The following is a 6,000-nucleotide window of genomic DNA, read 5'->3' as shown; positions in this document are numbered from 1 at the left end:
AGCTCATATGCTCTGCTTCAACACATCTAATTAGCTGCAATAGGCAGCTGTGTTTTTTGTGGCAGCCAAACTAGCTCATTTATGGTTTGATCGGGTATTTTTGCACTGCACTGTTGTGCAGGCCTAATTGAGGCAACTGTTACTGCTGGGCAAACAAGGGAAACAAAATAATGCTTTCTGTAGTTGTAGGCTTACAGAATAGACTCACATGCATGAAAAAATATGAATGGGAAATGTGAGACTCTGCATATGAATTATTTACAGCTCCAATGTGATGACAGTAGAGGCGGTTATTTTGTTATGAGCTCTGTGATGTTCTCTTCTTTCTCAAACGTCTCTGCAAGATGAAAGTTCCAATAAATCAATGTCAACCAATTAAACCACATAAAGTGGTTTTAGCACACCTACTATCACCTTGTGTCTTGCAGCAGCTTGCTCTGCCCTCCTCAGAGTTGCTTGCTCTTTCCTACAGCACCTGATCCAGCAAAGGTGGTGGATCCTGCAAGGAAACAAAACTCTATATCTTTTCCTGCCAAGAAGAATAAACCTGCATTTCAAGACAGCACTTATGGCCTTCCTTCATGTAGATGTGTTTTTATTCCATCTGATGCACCAATGTGTTTTGAAATTCCTGCTGGCCATATGAGCACTTCAAAGAACAGATCATCAGCTGCTGTTCACTGAAACATACCCAAAATGTTTTCAGTGTCTGGTCAGGGGTGCGGGGCCTGCTAAAATGCAGGACAACAGAGGAAAACAACACCATGCACATGGGAAGGAGAGCACAGCCAACTACCACTGCTCAGCACAGCCCTCCCAACTCTGTGTTAGGAATTCATTGTTGACACCGGACAGGTACTGGTAATCCCAGTGTATTTCAGTAGGGACCAAGGGATCCGCAATTAACCTTTCCTGTTGGTTTGTTGCACAGTGCTGAAGCAGGAATCCTCTCTCTTCATGTAAAAGGCCATGTGATTTCACTGTAAGAGGCAGCTTTCAGGAGTGCCCTGGTAGACAGTAAGAGCAAAAAGGACAGTGTGGGACTACAAAAGGACTATTGATGAAACAACTCACTGAGGTTCCTGATGGCAGTAATCTCTTTAAGACAATTTGGACAGTATCCAGAGGCTTACTTCCTAGAAAACAAGAGAGTGTTTGCTATCCTCGATTAGCCTAGTGGCTAGAAAACTTTATGTTTAGATGGGCCAAGCTGCCTTCAGACTGTCATGGCAAAAGATTAAGAACATCAATTTCCCTGACAAGCTGTCAAGAGCGTCAGGTTCTGTCACAGCCACAGTCCTGCCACAGCCTCCATCTGCTGAGGCCTCAAGGGGAAAAAGAAAAAAAAAAAAAGCCTTAAAACAATAACTAACCTCTGGATGGGTAAGCGCCATCCACGGACCCTACGGCAACGAGCAAAGCTTCCCCGCCCTTTCGCGGAGCAGTAGGACGTACTAAGGAGCCGCTTTGGGAAGGGTGCCCCGCCTCAGTCACTCTCCGGGGGAGAAAGAGCAGAGCCGGGAAGAGGCGAGGGCGGGAGGAGGCGGGCCGGGAGGGCGGGAGCGGCGGGCGCGGCCATTCTGCTGGGATGTGCGCGGTGCCATCGGTAAGCTCGGCGGGGGTTCAGGTGGGCAGCTCGGTTGCGGGGTCGGGTCCGTGGGGGAGCACCGGTGCTGGGCACTTGGACCGAGACCTGGCGCGGGAAAACGTGGAGGCAGCGGTGGCGCAGGGAGAGAGGTCCCTTCTGCCCGAGCCGGGCGGCGTTTTGCAGGGCCAGCGCTGAGGAGCCCGGAGCGGCCCCTGCGGAGCACGGCGACGGCGGGGCTCGGGTACAAGGGCGATTTGTGCCTTTATGTCTTTAAATGCCCCCTGCGCCACGAGCCACCCCCGCGTATTTTAATCTCCTCGACTGAGCTGCTCTGGCAGCAGACCAGAAAGAAAGGTAATGAAGACTTTGACTCCAGAAACAAAAGCCATTGTTTTAATAGCTCGGGGTAGTGACTGAGGTGTAAGCTTTTTAGTACTTTACAGATTTATGGTAAAGAAGTAGACTTAAGTCCGTGTAAGTCACAGGGAAATTCCTAGAGCTTCAGGGAAGTACCCAGGGGTGCAGAGGGCACAGGGCACTCACAGGATTGGACCACAATAATAGTTACTGGGCTTAGTGATGAAAAAATATTCATGAAGATGGGAAAGAAAAATCAAAGTTCCTGTCAGAAATACAGCTACTGAAGAAAAAGGTGCTTTTAATATCAAAATTACTGTTATTGTGGTACTAAATCAATATGTATAGGGTATTTGTGTACTCACCAATGACCATAGTTTTGAGAAACCTCTTCTTTAAAACATATTTGTCTTCATGTCATCACCAAGAGAGAAGTGAATTGTCATTATTCCTGTTTTCATAAATGGTGGTTTGCAGCAGAGAGGCACTAAATGGTTTACCTAAAATCAGAGTGGAATTTAAATCACTTAACTCTTGTGTACCCCAAAAGCTGGTCTGAAGCCATTGTTTTAGACTGAATCTTTACAGTTAGGCTGTGGGCATTATGGTTTACAGGAGCAAAAGGTAGAACTGACAGGCAAGGATCACATTCTTCTGTTACTTGCCACTGCTGTGGATAATCTGAATTTCAAAGGCAATAGCCAAAGCTGATATATATTTCTTATGAAAACTAGGCTAAAATCAGGACCAAGTGCTCTACATAAGAACTCAAAGATAGTCACTCTAATCTGACATTCCTGTCCCACTTTGCTTGTGCCAACAAGTGCTTTCACAGCTGTAACAATGGATTGGGAAATCCAGTCTTTGAGTTAGTAAAAGATCTTGCAGATCAGTGAGAACCAGGTTCAGTAAGTAGCAGATCGATTATCAAGGAGGGATAGGAGCAGAAGGTAGAAGCAAGAGCTGTTCCATTCAATGTTAACTTTTAACTCAGTTCAGCTACTCACAGTGCTAATACTATAGTGTCTTAAATAGTTTTGGGGTTACTAGGGTCAGACTTTGAGTGTTCTTAACTCCTTGCATTTTTTTCAGGTTTCTATATATTTTGGCTTCATTTTTATTAATAAAACTTTTGAAGATACACGTTTACAGTTGAGCCCTGAATTGCTGTAGGTCACTTCTCGCTTTCAGGCCTGAAAAACCATCTCAAGATTCATGTTTTGCTGTCTTGCAGAAACTCTCTAGTGGTTACAGTGGATTCACAGGTTATTCCTCTCAAAATATCCCCAAACAGTGAGCAGGTTTTATTGCTCTGTGACAAATACCTGATTGTATTCCTGAGGTTATACAAGAGTAGGTTTTATCAAAAATTCACTAACCTTTAGAGTACTAGACCTGAAAACCTCAGTGGATGCCTTGGGAGTTTCTGGAACTCTTGAATAGCTGACAGTGTAGGTGTCTTAGAAAACCAGAAGAAAAGAAAAACCAGTCAGAGACCTAATCTAGGATTTTAGGAACTCCAGTACAGTTTCTTGCTGTAACAGGTACTTTCAGTATAAATTTCAATAATGAATGAAGAAAAGGAGGTTTAATATTTGCACACAGGATCGCTCTTCAGCAGCCTTCAGTTCTATTTTGGAGCTGATTACCTGGAGCAGAAATACATAGCTCATCTGAAATTTGTTAGTGCATCGTTTGGTTGTGTCTGTAGGTACAAGATCTGACTGGCATCCTAAATAATTTTACCCAAGGAGAAGGAGATTTTTTTTGTTTTTTATACTGCTCCCATACTGTAGCACATGAACCAATACTACTGCATGTGTGGTTTACTATTAAGTTGTGTCAGGGCCTTGGCACTTCCTGGGTTTTTATGCAGCTTGCTGATTGTTTTTTAGTTGTGAACAGCTATCGATGGCTGGCTTACCATACTCACAGCCAAGAAATTTCCTTTCCAAGATCCAAGGCCTTTCAAAGCTTGCAGGTTTTCAGTGTTGCCCATACTAAATTAGACTTTGTAGGTAGGAGTGCATGGCAAAATAGTGCCACAGCAGTTCACTTTTCATAATAGCGTCTGCCTTCCACTCTTAATTCAAGAGTTCTTAGCATCCCCTTTATAAATATAACTCGGAATATGTGGTTGCAAGTAACCACATATTTTTCTTAAAATTGAAGTTTTGATTCCTGCAGGTTTTTGGCTGCTTGTCCCATGAATTGGCAGCACAAGTCTTATCCAGATCTATTTGGCATATTAGAGTGTCTCTGCGTATTTCACGTTGGCTTGCAAAGACACATGATAAATTTGTGAAATCGCATGTTACAGAGAAAGTAGCAAACCTTAGGAGAAGAGATGAACTTGTTCTTCAGAGTGTAAATTAATCTTCAGGCCCTGCTTCTCTTAAGTTTCTCCATTGTCTAATAGCTTCTGAGTTTTAAAAGATGATTAGAAGGAGGTTTTAACATTTAGCCTGTATAGTTCTGTCAGTGTAGGGACGCAAGTGCTAATGAACCTGCACAGTAACATTTACTACGATGTTTAAGTGGGACTTTTGTGTGGATCAGGGATGATCCACTCTTCCATAGCATTGTGTAGTGTGACCTGCATCTGGGTCAGCATTATTAATCTTCCCTGGCCACCCAGAACCTCAGACCTGGAGAACATCCTGAAATATTCAGATGGAGAGCAAAGAAAAGGGATGTTGCTGGGGAGATGCACTGTCTGAATTGCTTCCCTTTTGGGTGCTGTAGACATTTTTCAGGTAAGATAGTGCAGTTTTATTGATTGCATTTCTGTTTGCTAAGAATTGATTTATTACTTCCTACTGGAAATCAGCACAGATGACACAGAAGGCCTATTGCACATTGCCTGAGAAGAAACAGAATAGAAACACACACCATAAACATGGTTTGAGAAACATTCTTGTCAAAAGTGTCATTTGCTAAGTGTATTTAACAAAGAATTTTCTGAAAGAAGAACGAGGACTAGCTATTTGGAGATCATAACAAAAGAGAAGGATGTTGTCAGAAGGGAGGAAGTGGTCAGGAGAAGGCAAGGTAAGTGGTAAGGCACTTAAAGTGACATGTAAGCAGATGACCACAACATAATAGTAAGGTGCAGTTCCAGAGCATAAACATAGACTAAATTATCTATGCATTTGTTTTGGTGACAATATTAAGAAATGATCCAGTATGGGAGAGGTCAGTGATTTGAAAAAGGCTACCAATAATGTAACTGGAATTAAGGAATTTTTTGTCTCAGCTCAGTCCCCCTGCAGGAAAGCTAGGAGCAAAGCTGTGCATGCAGATATGCAGGTGATATTTTGCAGAACTGGAAGCTGACAGAATTTATAAGAGAAAATGGAAGGCAAGTAATTGGAAAAGAAAACAAATTATGGACATGAAATACACACGCAAGAGAATGCTTATACTGGGCTTTATGATGAAAGACCCTTCTTTCAGGGTACAGACCATTTAAAGAAGGGGTTTTCTCAGTATTACCACTAGCAGAGGGTTCTCAAAGGCTGTTTTTATTGTGATATAGGATGGTTAAACATGGATAGTGTTGATCTGTCCTGTGGTAAAAATGACACTGCTGTGCCTTGCTTTAACAAAGATAGGACAGCCAGCTATTTCATGCTAACCATATCTAGTCCTTCCAGTTTTTCATATCTCAGATATGAAGAGGAAGCAATCAGAGTATGTGAGGGAACTGGTATAGAGAGAAAGCATATATGTCCAGTGTCAGATAATTCCTTCCACATTTCATCATTATCATGTGATGTTAGTAAGCTTGCTACAAAAACTTTTCTTTTTGAGTGTAAGACATCCTGAATTACCTCTGTATCATCTCTTGCTGTTCAGCAAGATCAAGTAGTATTCACTTGAGTGTATAGTATGCAAATGAGGATGGGCTAGCTTGTATGACACTGTCCTCAAAACTTGGCATGTGATCATTTAGGCTTCCTGTTTTCAAATAGTTGAAAGCTATTCTTGGGTTTTTTAAACATAAACATTTTTTTTAAATAAAATTCTAAAATTAGTTCTTCAGGGTAATTCAT

The 6,000-nt window shown here is 42.2% G+C and overlaps 1 protein-coding gene across 2 annotated transcripts in view; it reads left to right on the top strand.

Moving 5' to 3' along the window:
- Window positions 1–1,534: 1,534 nt before the first annotated feature.
- Window positions 1,535–6,000, top strand: part of ATP10D (ATPase phospholipid transporting 10D (putative)) — a 45,112-nt gene continuing 40,646 nt past the window's right edge. For both annotated transcript variants that reach the window (XM_064652886.1, XM_064652885.1), the window contains exon 1: window positions 1,535–1,606. The gene's annotated coding sequence lies outside the window, so the exon portion shown is untranslated. The remainder of the gene's footprint in view (window positions 1,607–6,000) is intronic.

The sequence above is a fragment of the Pseudopipra pipra genome, chromosome 4 (genome assembly GCF_036250125.1).
Source record: "Pseudopipra pipra isolate bDixPip1 chromosome 4, bDixPip1.hap1, whole genome shotgun sequence".
In the NCBI taxonomy this organism is placed as follows: Eukaryota; Metazoa; Chordata; class Aves; order Passeriformes; family Pipridae; genus Pseudopipra; species Pseudopipra pipra.
This window is presented reverse-complemented; position numbering and strand designations above follow the sequence as displayed.